The sequence below is a fragment of the Bufo bufo genome, chromosome 3 (genome assembly GCF_905171765.1).
Source record: "Bufo bufo chromosome 3, aBufBuf1.1, whole genome shotgun sequence".
Classification (NCBI taxonomy): Eukaryota; Metazoa; Chordata; class Amphibia; order Anura; family Bufonidae; genus Bufo; species Bufo bufo.
The window spans coordinates 618231596-618246191 of record NC_053391.1 but is presented as its reverse complement, the minus strand read 5'-3'; positions in this window follow the sequence as shown (position 1 = coordinate 618246191).

The window sequence follows — 14596 nt, the reverse complement described above, 5'->3', positions numbered from 1 at the left end:
GCTGGGAGTGTCCTGGCTTTTTGTCAATTGCCCCTCCCCCTTTATCATGATTGATGGGTCCAACATTCCTTTGTGTCATCGTTTCTGGCACAAAAATCCCACAACTGCGCTGTGTATTTCAGAGGCGGCGCATGCACACTAACTTTCCTTCTGTGGGAAGCAAGGAACGTTACGGTGCATTGCAATAAATTATGACATCAGGGAATTCTGGAAACGCTGGACTCAGGCTACTTTCACACTTGCGGCAGAGAGATCCGGCAAGCAGTTCCGTCGCCGGAACTACCTGCCGGATCAGGCAAAACGTATGCCAACTGATGGCATTAGTAAGACTGATCAGGATCCTTATCAGTCTTAAAAATGCCTGATCAGTCGAAAAAATGCATTGAAATGCCGGATCCGTCATTCCGGTGTCATCCGGCATTTATTTTTTTCACCTTTTTTTCAGTCTGCGCAAGTCTTCAGTTTTTTTCGCCGGAGATAAAACCATAGCATGCTACGGTTTTCTCTTTTGCCTGATCAGTCAAAATGACTGAACTGAAGACATCCTGATGCATCCCGAACGAATTGCTCTCCATTCAGAATGCATGGGGATATGCCTGATCAGTTCTTTTCCGGTATAGAGCCCCTGTGACGAAACTCTATGCCGGAAAAGAAAAACGCTAGTGTGAAAGTACCCTCACTCAGGATGAAAAAGGGGGGATTTAGTGAAAAAATTTACAAAGAGCCAGGACAGTTCATTTGCTTGGCAACGTCCAGCGGACCCAAGCTCGAGACGTGATTGACTTGATTTCCTCTGCTGGTATGACACACTGCTATATCTCCTACCCAGCAACGTTAGCAATTGGGTACGCTAAAATCATCTGCAATTCCCTTTAAGGGCTGATGCACACTAACGCATTTTTCGTCCGCATCTGATCCACATTTTTTGGCGTTGGTGGGTGCGGACCCATTCGCTTCAATGGGGCCACAAAAGATGCGGACAGCACTCAGTGTTCTGTCCGCATCCACACGTCCAGTCTATGCCATCTGCAAAATTATAGAACATGTCCTAGTATTGTCCGCATTACTGTTCTATTAGGGGCCGACCATTCCATTCCGCAAAATGCGGAATGCACATGGCCAGTATCCGTGTTTTGCTGATCAGCAAGTACATGAGCCCTAACACTTAACATCAGTAAGACCCCCAGCAATCAGAATGTCTAAGGTGACTTACAATGTAAGACGGGGTTATCTACCGTATTTTATTCATTGGACCCCCAATTAGAACTCAGATCACACCCCCAATGTGAGTAAGAACCCCCCCCCATTCAGATCCTCAATGTAAATGACCCCCAAGCAGACCTCAGATCAAACCCCCAATGTGAATATGACCCCTCCCAAGCAGACCACAGATCAGAAGCCCAATGTGAATGAGCCCCCCCCCCCCCCTACAAGCAGACCTCAGATCAGACCCTCAATGTGAATGACCCCCCCAAGCAGACCTTGGATCAGACCCCCAATGTGAATATGACCCCTCCCAAGCAGACCACAGATCAGAAGCCCAATGTGAATGAGCCCCCCCCCCCTACAAGCAGACCTCAGATCAGACCCTCAATGTGAATGAGCCCCCCCCAGCAGACCTCAGATCAGACCCCCAATATAAATGACCCCCAAGCAGACCACAGATCAGAAGCCCAAAGTGAATGACCCCCCCTACAATCAGCCCTTAGATCAGAGCCCAATGTGAATGACCCCCAAGCAGACCTCAGATCAGACCCTCAATGTGAATGACCCCCCCAAGCAGACCTTGGATCAGACCCCCATTGTGAATATGACCCCCCCCCTCCCAGAAGATCTTAGATCAGAGCCCAATGTGAATGACCCCAAGCAGACATTAAAAAGCAATTAACTTCCCTCTCCTGCTCCAGACACCACCGCTGTGACACTCTTCTAGTTCAGCCTGCTGCGCGCTGTGTTGGGACCCGGCGCACACAGCCTGAGGACACAGTGCGCCGACGTCCTCACACTGTGCGCAGTCACAGCACATCAAGTGGCCAAGGACCAAGAATCGGCGAGTACACACCCCGGAGAGCTCCTGTACGAATTTGCTCCATAAGATGCACTGACATATCCCCCCTACTTTGGGGGGGAAAGAGCCCCTCTTATAGGGCAAAAAATAGGTAAATCAGACCTCCCTCAAAGCCACCCAAAAGCAAGATTATCTTAAAGGCATTATCCCTCAGAACAGAACATTTTTAAATTAAGTATTATTGCAATATACCTGCAATTAAAATATTGTTAGTTTTTTTGTATGTACATTACATTTCCTCTCTGGTAGCGCCCCCTGCTGCTTTATCTTTGGCTGAAATTCTGGCCCACCTTCTCCTGCTTTCAGAGGTGGACAGACATGCTCAGAAGCATCCCTGCTTTCTCCCCTTCAGTGCTGGTGTAGTGATCTCATAGTGAAGCAGCCGGACACCTTTCATTCATTCACATTCGTCCCTACCTCTAATGTCATCGAACTATACAGCTATATCTCTGTCTAGACCGTGGAGAAGGGGATTGCATTCCGTAGCGTTATTTAATAGTGAAATCTTTGGGGCTGTGTGTGAGGATATATCTTCTATGCTGCACTCTTTGGACATGCAGTTGCTCAATTGTCACATGTGACGAGCTGCTGCCCACCTACAGAAAGGGTAGATAAACGGCTTCAGCAATGTGAGTAAGAACCAAAGAATACTGAAAATTTCAATGAAGAGCTGTGCCTTTGCATTTCTATTGTTAAATGAATGGTGAACATTACTGCAAACTATTTTTTTAATTTGTGGGATAACACCTTCAGTAACTATGGCGTCGCATACCTGACATCTGTGCAGCTGCCTCAGAGCTTGGACAAGTGTTACTGCAGCTTCACCCTTCTTTCTACTTAAGAAAATAAAATGTAGCGCTCTTCAGGGCTAAGTGCAAAAATCTACTTCTTAGGTGATAATTAAAACCAGCGCTAATGCAAAGTGCAAACATTCAGTTTCTAACATGGTGATTTAAAAGCAGAAAATAAACTCTTGCATATGTATGAGTATAAATATGTCCTAGGGTAAACTAAGTAGGTACAGGCCTCAGCCTAGGAAAATACTTTTTCCCGAGACAACTCCCCTGATGTAGAGCTGATTGTACGGATGCTGCGACTACATTCCCCATACAATAAGCAGCACCAGATCTCAAGAGGCTGTAGGACAGATTGCCTAATTCTTTAAAGAAGGGTTGTCCAGGGATTTTGATACTGATGAGCCATGCTCAGAATAGGCCATCAATGGTGGGGTTTCCGTCACCTTGCACCCCTGCTGATCAGCTGTTACCTTGAGAACTACATCAGAACTACACAGCTCCATCCATAGTGTAATGGATGGAGCTGGTAACTGCAATACTGCTCCCACTAAAGTGAACTGGAGCAGCCCTGCAGTTACAAGCTTCATCCGCTACACAGTGAATAAAGCTGTAGTTCTAGCGGCAGAGCTGCAAAATAACATCTGATCAGTGGGGGCGCTGGCTGTTGGATCTCTGATGAACTGATATTGATGGCCTATCCTGTCAATTTTGAGCAGTTTTCCTGAATTTCTGGTTTGCATTTCTCCCAGAGATGGTGGGAGGAGATGAGTTCCCATCCACTGAACACAGAAAGTAGAGGAGAATCTGCTTCCTAAACTTTTCTTACTCACGTAGAAGCATCACCGGGATCATGGAGGACATTACAGAGAGGTTCTGACCTGCATAGTTATGAACAACGTGCTTAGGAAGTTTATATGTCAGTGCATGTAACACCAGCAGTCTGCTTCTCTATGTGTGCTCCTGCTCACCCACCCCCCCTCCATAGACTTACAGTGACATGCGTAATATGATCCTCCTGTGACGCTGTTTCTGTCTAGGACAGGATTACGCCATTTTTCAAAGTGAAAAACATGAGAACTAGACATTGCTCACTGATAAGACATATTACAAAGTTTCTTGTGGTCATTTGTACTATTGATTTATGCAACGTTGTGTAAACATTAGTGACCATTTAAGTGTCAGGTTTATGGTGGGATGAAATTTATTGACTCTTTTGTAGAATATTATTAGTTTATGTTCAGAGTCAGTCCAGATAATTAGGATATCATCAATGAAACAAAAGTAGGCCAGGGATTTGATAGTAGGTTATAGGATATGGGATAACAGATAAGTGGGTGTCCAACTGATGGGACACCTGTTGATCACAAGAACAAGGACCCCCCAAACTGAATGGAGAGACATGTCGAGCATGCGCTCTGCCACTCTATTGATCTCTATGGGACTGCTGGAAATACCAGAAGTCTTCTAGAGATGAATGGAGCAGCAGTGCACATGCACAACCTGCCATTCCAGTCCCATGATTGGTGGCCAGGGGCGGATTGGCCATAGACCCTACATGGCGGCCATCCAGGTACATAATGACCTGATTCTCTCCTACACACCTGGCCAGCAGCCGGAGGTGCCCTCCTGAATTCAACTATATGTATATCCACAGGACAGCAATACAGTTGAATACTGTTCAGCAGGTGACAGTATTTTGTGCTGCACTGTGGTATTTGGTTCAGCTGGGGGTGGTATATTGCTCTGCACTATGGTATTGCTGGCACTGCCTTCTTCTGTTGCCCCTGCCTAACTATGTTGCCCCACCTTCTGTCAGTTTGGACCTACCTACAACATGGGGCCACTTTTACGATTTTTTTCGAGGGCCACTTTTAGTTCCCAATCTGTCCCTGTTGGTAGCAGTCTGAGTGGTCGGGTAACATCCAATCTAACAAGTTATCTCCATCAACAGAATAGGGGATAACTTGATATAACCAGAATACCCCTTAAAGGGTTTCTGTCATGAGAAAAATCGTTATGTAGCTGACTGTCATTAGCGATGTGCTAATGTCAGCAGTACATAACAGTATAATTTATAACTCCTGCCTGCTGCCGTTCTCTCAAAATAAAGACTTTTATAATATGCTAATGAGCCTCTAGGTGCTAGTGGGCGTTGCTGCAGCACCTAGAGGCTCTGTATTCTCACGCTTTGGCACGTCCATGTACAGATGATTGAAGTCTGAGTTCTCCTCAGTGTCCCGTAAATCCCGCGCCTGCGCCGCGCAGTGAAAGAAGGACGTGCTCCTGCTGCCGGCTTCCTCACTGCGTCACAGGTGTGGCATATCAAGGTGCTGATTAGACAGCATGAATATTGCACAGGTGTGCCTTAGACTTCCCACAATAAAAGGCCACTCTGAAATGTGCAGTTTGATCACACACCACAGATGTTGCATCGTTTGAGGGAGCGTGCAATTAGCATGCTGACTGCAGGAATGTCTACCAAAGCTGTTGCCCGTGCAATAAATGTTCATTTCTCTACCATAAGCCGTCTCCAAAAGCGTTTCAGAGAATTTGGCAGTACATCCAAGCCGGCCTCACAACCGCAGACCACGTGTAACCACACCAGCCCAGGACCTCCACATCCAGCATGTTACCTTCATAATCATCTGAGACCAGCCACCTGGACAGCTGCAGCAACAATCGGTTTGCATAACCAAAGAATTTCTGCATAAACTGTCAGACACCGTTTCAGGGATGCTCATCTGCATGCTCGTCGTCCTCATCGGGGTCTGGACCTGGCTGCAGTTCGTCATCGTAACGGCAAATGCTCACATTCGATGGCGTCTGGCACGTTGGAGAGGCGTTCTGTTCACGGATCAGGGCAGATGGCAGACAGCGTGTGTGGCGTCGTGTAGGTGAGCGGTTTGCTGACGTCAACGTTGTGGTTTGAGTGGCCCATGGTGGCGGTGGGGTTATGGTATGGGCAGGCGTATGTTATGGACAGCGAACACAGGTGAATTTTATTGATGGCATTTTGAATGCACAGAGATACCGTGATGAAATCCTGAGGCCCATTGTTGTGCCATTCATCCACGACCATCACCTCATGTTGCAGCATGATAATGCACGGCCCCATATTGCAAGGATCTGTACACAATTCCTGGAAGCTGAAAACATCCCAGTTCTTGCATGGCCAGCATACTCACCGGACATGTCACCCATTGAGCATGTTTGGGATGCTCTGGATCGGAGTATACGACAGCGTGTTCCAGTTCCTGACAATATTCTGAAACTTCGCACAGTTATTGAAGAGGAGTGGACCAACGTTCAACAGGCCACAATCAACAACCTGATCAACTCTATGCGACGGAGATGAGATGTGTTGCACTGCGTGAGGCAAATGGGGGCCACACCAGACACTGACTGGTTTTCTGATATCCCCCCCCCCCCCCCTCCCAAGTAAGGCAAAACTGTGCACATTTCAGAGTGGCCTTTTATTGTGGGCAGTCTAAGACACACCTGTGCAATATTCATGCTGTCTAATCAGCACCTTGATATGCCACACCTGAGGTGGGATGGATTATCTCGGCAAAGGAGAAGTGCTCACTAACACAGATTTAGACAGAACAATATTTAAGAGTAATGGGTCTTTTGTGTATGTAGAAAATGTTTCAGATCTTTGAGTTCAGCTCATGCAAAATGGGAGCAAAACAAAAAGTGTTGCGTTTATATTTTTCTTCAGTGTACGTTGTGACGGGAAACTGAAATAATCAGTTCCCTGTCACTGAAAGCCATGAACAACTCATAAGGAGCACTATGTTGCGCTATTATTCTTCTCAAATATGGTGGAGTATCCAATGGTCCAATGGAAGTGTGAACAGTGCCAAAGGCACAGCAAAAAGAACTCCACAAACATGAAACAAGATATTTTACAAATAAATTATAAATTAAGCGGGAAAAAAAAGTACAAACTTTATAGACAGTACGTGAAAAGTACAATAATACGATATGGGTTTTGGTCAGTATTGAAAATTGGATCTTCCCTGTGAAAACAAAGCATAAAAGATCGAGGCCACATTTTTAGCCTATATTTAGATTTCTTTTCTGTTTAATTTCATTTGTCACACAAGGGGGCACCAAAGACTCTTCACGTCCTCAAAGTTGTGAAAAATACTGGAGATTCTGAGACACTTTTATGTGAAGAGTTTCTTTGATTTTCTTGATGTTATTGTCTCATGTCAGTTATATATCAAGCTGAAGTGTACAAACAGAGACCATGAAAAATTTGACAATATTCGTATATTTATCCTTGGTCTTAAAGGTGCTCTCCGGGGGTAGTATAAATAAAGATAATTAAAGTGAGTACCTGATGCACCAGAAAGATGTAATAAATGTAATACAGTGATACTGCCCATAGAATGTGCTGTGTCTTTGCACCCAACACAGAAGGGCTGTACAAACACAGACAAAAAAGTTTCCTTAAAGGGGTCGTCCTAAAGTTAAAAAGAAAAATAAACTATCAATAAATGTTGTGTGATGATGTGCCTTAGCCACACATGACCCAAATATGACCACTGCGCTTTAAATTGGTTGTCCTGTTTGTGTTTCAGTACAAAAAAGCAGGATAATTACAATGTGGATAATCCTTTCCCACAATAGAGGTTCCACAAAGATGATCTGACTGGAACAGACAGTGAGTGTGTGGACACAAGACACACTCTACCAACTAACCAGTTAGACCTAAAGGAGCTATCCCCTTGTTTTCACCATTTAACCCCTATACAGGTATCTGGCCTTCGCTGCAGGGGATCGACCAGGCTGCTACCTCTTGGAATAGTCCCAGTGCAGTTGGCAGCTGACCCACAGGGGGGAGAAATACAAAAAGCCAAGGGGTTGGGCAGTACTTGTAGTTGCTAAACAGGCAGAGATCAGGGCAGGCAGAGTTCATGCAATTCCTTGAAACAGTTCATAGTCAGGGCAGGCAGAGTTCATGCAATTCCTTGAAACAGTTCATAGTCAGGGCAGGCAGCAAAGAGTCAGTACAGTAGACAGGCTCAGATCAGGGCAGGCAGTGGAGAATCAGAGTTGGTATAACAGGCAGAAGTTTAATGCAAGCGCAGACAATCAGAATGGCACACTTTCACTTATAGCTAGGAATCTAAGCTCAGGCAAGGAGTGAGAGAGCAGTCCAGCATTTAAAGCAGAAGCTGATTAACAATTAGAAGCAGCCGTACAACTAGACACAGAGCGGAGGAGGAGGGAGTGGTGGTACAGGCAAAAATGGGAGTAGTAGCAGGGATGGATTAAGTGCATCATAGTGCATCATTATTGGACCCCCTCCCTCAATTTTCCCTTGACCACCCCTCTTCCATAGTTCCACCCCATGTTTTTTCTGGTAAATATTAAAAGTATATGACATCATGGTATGCATATATACATAAGGGCATTATGCATACACATACACAGGGGCATAGTATATACAGGGGCATACTTTTCTACACAAGTGTCACACAGACAAAGATGTGCACCTATCTAACATCACCAATCCTACATCAATGCAGCACTCAGCCTCAGGGTACATTCAGACGACCATATGTGTTCTGCGGTCCGCATGTTGCCGGCTGCATTTTGCGGAACGCACGCGGCCAGCCCTACGATAGAAATGCCTATTCTTGTAGGCAATTACATTAGGAGCCACTGCTACAGTTAATTGGAAGAGGCCCGTAAAGAGTGAGTTACCTCTGCTCTGTTGTTCATGCAGTGCTGTGGCCGCTTCTCACTTTTGCTATAGGATTGTGTGGTGCAGTTTGGGAAGCCATGGCCTCCTACCACCCCCCTCCCCACCCCCAGGGGCCTTGGACCTGGGGTGGCTGACAAGGGCAGACTGGGAACTTAGAATGGCCCTGGAAAAAAATTATAAAAGTGGAACCAATTTTTAGGTGCGTCCAAGTTGACAGAAGGCAGGACAACACAACTAGGCAGGGCCAACAAAAGTCACAAGTAGGCAGGGACCACAGAAGTAGGCGGGCCAGCAATACTGTGCTGCAGCACAAAATACCGCCCCAGCAGAACCAAATACTACACTGCAGCATAAAATACTGCCCTATCCCCATACTGAGGACGGTAATACCATTGAAATCAGGAGGTACCTGTGGCTGCTGACCAAGTGCATAAGTACCTGAGGCTCCTAGCATTAATTAAGGCTGAGAGCATCAGATTGTTATGTACACACTTAACGGCCATGAGGAGGCTCGGGCAGCCTCCTGGGCATCGGCCCACCGGGAAATTTCCCTGTTGGGTCTATGGCCAGTCCGACCATGGTGGCTGCCCAAAACGTTGTGATTATGATCCGCCATTGAGTAGTAGTAGTTCATGAATAGTGTTCCTAATAGACGTAATGGTGGCAGTCCCGGTGGTCGGTAACATCCGATCTAATAGTTATCCCCTATTCTGTGGATGGAGATAACTTGATATAACCAGAATATTCCTTAAATACAGATGACGCAGGACCCTCATTCATGTGATCAGTGGTGGTCCCAGCAGTCGGCCCACACCGATTAGACATTTATCCCTTATTCTATGGATATAGAGCAGGTTGACAACTCAGCACAACCCTTTTAATGGCACTCCATGCTACGGCATACAGTACTGTAACAGGGAAATACGTTGTGATGGGAAACTGAAATAATCAGTTCCCTGTCACTGAAAGCCATGACCAACTCCTATGGAGCACTATGTTGCGCTATTATTCCTGTCAAATATGGTGGAGTATCCTGTGGAAGTGTGAACAGAGCACAAGGCACTGCAAAAAGAAATGCACAAACATGAAGCAAGATATTTTACAAATAAATTATAAATTAAGTGGAACAAAAAGTACAAACTTTACGGACAGTACGTGAAAAGTACAATAATACGATATGGCGCCAAAACCCTTCCATTCATCAGAAATTAATCTGGTCTCAGCGGTGACATGCTGGGTTGTGTGCCACTTGGGGACACGTTGAGGCCAGTGGCGTGCACGTGACCCTGTCTGTGCAGGGAGTTTACATGTGAGGACCAGAAGTCATGGAGTGTGAACGGAGAGGTGGTGAGCAGTAAAAGTATAGCTCCCTTCACAGGTCCTGCTGTAGGGGCTGGATATTTTAAAAAAAAATCTGTACAACCCTTTAAGGCCTCGTGCACAGGAACATATTACAGCTTTTGTACAGACCTGTAATAGGGATGCCATAGTGGTGCGTGAGACATGTATGGAGTTATTCTCACCTTCTCGCATTGCTTGAAGGGGAAAGAATCTCTGTAGACAAGGAATCTGATGGAAGCTATAGGGCAGTAGATGGAGCGGTACGGGCCATGTGCACCATGTACTGCTGTCAGACCCATAGACAATGAATGGAGAAGCAGGGCTCGTGTGTGACCACCACTCCATTCACATTCCTCCTTACTGCAGTGCAGAGGAGGAATGGAGGGCTCGACACCCCCATTCTAGTGATTAAAGGGAAGTTTTTCATGGGACATACCCTTTAATATAAGAACACAGCCTACCAATACATTGACCACTGACTCCACCTAAAATCAAAGAAAATCTGTACATAGAAATCTCTGAACTACTTTAATATACATAATGTACCGGGCTGAGATCTATGGATTGCACTATTGTCATGAAGTGCCATCATGTCCTTATGAATAGAGCGTCCTGCCTTCTGTTCTGGGTCCAGTTTATCAATGGCGGCCATGATTGCTGTGCTGTCATCCATCTGCTGTGTTACCATGCAGGGTAAATGTGAGGCAATAACCACCAATCTCCATTTACACCTAAAATAGCAGCTAGAACTTCCCGTCCTCTCAGCTCTAAAGTGTTTTCTCGTACTTGTTCAGACACTTACACATCTTCCTTATGGCTCTGATCTGTGAATCTCACATAATTAAATAACTTAAAAACCTGATATCCTTAACCCCTTAAGGACCGGGCTCATTTTCACCTTAAGGACCAGGCCATTTTTTGCAAATCTGACCAGTGTCACTTTAAGTGCTCATAACTTTAAAACGCTTTGACTTATCCAGGCCATTCTGAGATTGTTTTTTCGTCACATATTGTACTTCATGACACTGGTAAAATGAAGTCCAAAAAAATTTTTTTTTTGCACAAAAAAATACCTAATTTACCAAAAATTTGAAAAAAATTAGCAAATTTCAAAGTTTCAGTTTCTCTACTTCTGTAATACATAGTAATACCCCAAAAAATTGTGATGACTTTACATTCCCCATATGTCTACTTCATGTTTGAATTGTTTTGGGAATGATATTTTATTTTTTGGGGATGTTATAAGGCTTAGAAGTTTAGAAGCAAATCTTGAAATTTTTCAGAAATTTACAAAAACTCAATTTTTAGCGACCAGTTCAGGTCTGAAGTCACTTTGCGAGGCTTACATAATAGAAACCACCCAAAAATGACCCCATCTAAGAAACTACACCCCTCAAGGTATTCAAAACTGATTTTGCATACATTGTTAACCCTTTAGGTGTTGCACAAGAGTTATTGGCAAATGGGGAGGAAATTTGAGAATTTCATATTTTTGTCAAATTTTTCATTTTAACCCATTTTTTCCACTAACAAAGCAAGGGTTAACAGCCAAAAAAGATTGTATCTTTATTGCCCTGACTCTGCCGTTTACAGAAACACCCAATATGTGACCGTAAACTACTGTACGGCCACACAGCGGGGCGTAGAGTGAAAGGTGCGCCGTTTGGTTTTTGGAAGGCTGATTTTTATGGACTGGTTTTTTGACACCATGTCCCATTTGAAGCCCCCTGATGCACCCCTAGAGGAGAAACTCCCTAAAAGTGACCCCATCCAAGAAACAACACCCCTCAAGGTATTCAAAACTGATTTTACATACGTCGTTAACCCTTTAGGTGTTGCACAAGAGTTATTGGCAAATGGGGATGAAATTTGAGAATTTCATTTTTTTGCCTAATTTTCAATTTTAACCCATTTTTTCCACTAACAAAGCAAGGGTTAACAGCCAAACAAGATTGTATCTTTATTGCCCTGACTCTGCCGTTTACAGAAACACCCCATATGTGGCCGTAAACTACTGTACGGCCACACAGCGGGGCGTAGAGGGAAAGGTGCGCGGTTTGTTTTTTGGAAGCCAGATTTTGCTGGACTGGTTTTTTGACACCATGTCCCATTTGAAGCCCCCCTGATGCACCCCTAGATTAGAAATTCCATAAAAGTGACCCCATCTAAGAAACTACACCCCTCAAGCTATTCAAAACTGATTTTACAAACTTTGTTAACCCTTTAGGTGTTGCACAAGATTTAATGGAAAATAGAGACACAATTTCAAAATTTCACATTTTTGGCAGATTTTCCATTTTAATATTTTTTTTCCAGTTACAAAGCAAGGGTTAACAGCCAAACAAAACTCAATATTTATGGCCCTTATTCTGTAGTTTACAGAAACACCCCATATGTGGTCGTAAACTGCTGTACGGGCACACGGCAGGGCGCAGAAGGAAAGGAATGCCATACGGTTTTTGGAAGGCAGGTTTTGCTGGACTGTTTTTTTTGACACCATGTCCCATTTGAAGCCCCCCTGATGCACCCCTAGAGTAAAAACTCCAAAAAAGTGACTCCATTTTAGAAACTACGGGATAGGGTGGCAGTTTTGTTGGTACTAGTTTAGGGTACATATGATTTTTGGTTGCTCTATATTACACTTTTTGTGCAGCAAGGTAACAAGAAATAGCTTTTTTGGCACGTTTTTTTTTTTGTTATTTACAACATTCATCTGACAGGTTAGATCATGTGGTATTTTTATAGAGCAGGTTGTCGCGGACGCGGCGATACCTAATATGTATACATTTTTTTTTATTTATGTAAGTTTTATACAATAACTTCATTTTTAAAACCAAAAAAATGTTTTAGTGTCTCCATATTCTAAGAGCCATAGTTTTTTCAGTTTTTGGGCGATTATCTTGAGTAGGGTCTCATTTTTTGCGGGATGAGATGACGGTTTGATTGGCACTATTTTGGGGTGCATATGACTTTTTGATCGCTTGCTATTACACTTTTTGTGACGTAAGATGGCAAAAAATGGCTTTTTTTACACTGTTTTTATTTTTATTTTTTTACGGTGGTCATCTGAGGGGTTAGGTCATGTGATATTTTTATAGAGCCGGTCGATACGGACGCGGCAATACCTAATATGTATACTTTTTTTTTATTTATGTAAGTTTTACAGAAAGAGTTCATTTTTGAAAAAAAAAAAAATCATGTTTTAGTGTCTCCATAGTCTAAGAGCCATAGTTTTTTCAGCTTTTGGGCGATTATCTTGAGTAGGGTCTCATTTTTTGCGGGATGAGATGACGGTTTGATTGGTACTATTTTGGCGTACATGCGACTTTTTTGATCACTTTTATTACCTTTTTTGGGAAGTAAGGTGGGCAAAATTTCAATTTTCTCATAGTTTTTATTTTTTTATTTTTATGGCGTTCACCGTGCGGGGAAAGTAACATGACCATTTTATAGATCAGGTCGTTACGGACGCGGCGATACCTAATATGTGTAGTTTATTTTATTTTTTTAATTTTTATTCAGTGATAAATGTTTTTTTTTAATCTTAACTTTTTTCACTTTTTTTTACATTTTTGTGACCCAGACCCACTTGGTTCTTGAAGATCCAGTGGGTCTGGTGTCTGTATAATACAGTACAGAACAATATATATTGTTCTGTACTGTATTTTACTTACACTGAACAGATCTGTGCTTTTAGCATAGATCTGTTCAGCACCATGGACAGCAGGACGCCTGAGCAGGCGTCCTGTTGCCATGGGAACCCTCCCCGTCTGCTCAGAACTTCGCAGACAGGGAAGGGTAAGCACGGGGCTGAGGGGGGCTCTCTGGGGGCTCTCTCCCTCTCCATCGGGGGGCTGCAAAGCCACAGCAGCCCCCCGATGGAGAGGGAGGGAGCTCCCTGACCGATGACAGTTAACTTTTTCCATACAGCGGTCCGTACGGACCGCGGTATGGAAAGGGTTAAACGGCTGACATCTTCACAGATGTCAGCCGTTTATACCAGGGTGCCAGCAATGTGCTGGCACCCTGGTACAACCACTAGAAGCCAACGATCGTTCATGGGGAGGCGGGCGGGGGATCGCGATCCCGCCTGCCGCACCGCCCGCCTCCCGCAACGCCCCCACCGCCTGCGACACCCCCCCCGCACCACCCTCCGGCATAAAATCGTGCAGGGGTGCAGGGGGGGTGAAAAATATTTATTTTAGCCACTCTAAAGTTTCTGATCCCCGCGGTCAGGGACCGCGGCGATCAGAAACTGCAAAAAGCGCAGCAAACCGCAGGTCTGAATTGACCTGCGGTTTGCTGCGATCGCCGATACGGGGGGGTCAAATGACCCCCCCTGCATTGTTACGGGATGCCGGCTGAATGATTTCAGCCGAAATCCCGTTCCAATTAACCCCTGGGGCGCCGGAATACAGATTTTAAGTCAGGACGTACCGGTACGTCCTGGGTCCTTAAGGACTCGGGAAATAGGGCGTACCGGTACGTCCTAGGTCCTTAAGGGGTTAAAGGGGCTGTGTCGTATATGTCAAAAAACCGCAGCACTCGCTTGTCTTCAATTATGCAGGATTTATTTACCAACATAAATGCGATGTTTCGACCGTCATGGTCTTTCTCAACCGAGTGCTGCGTTTTTTTGACATATACGACGCATCTAAGGGGGATCTTCAG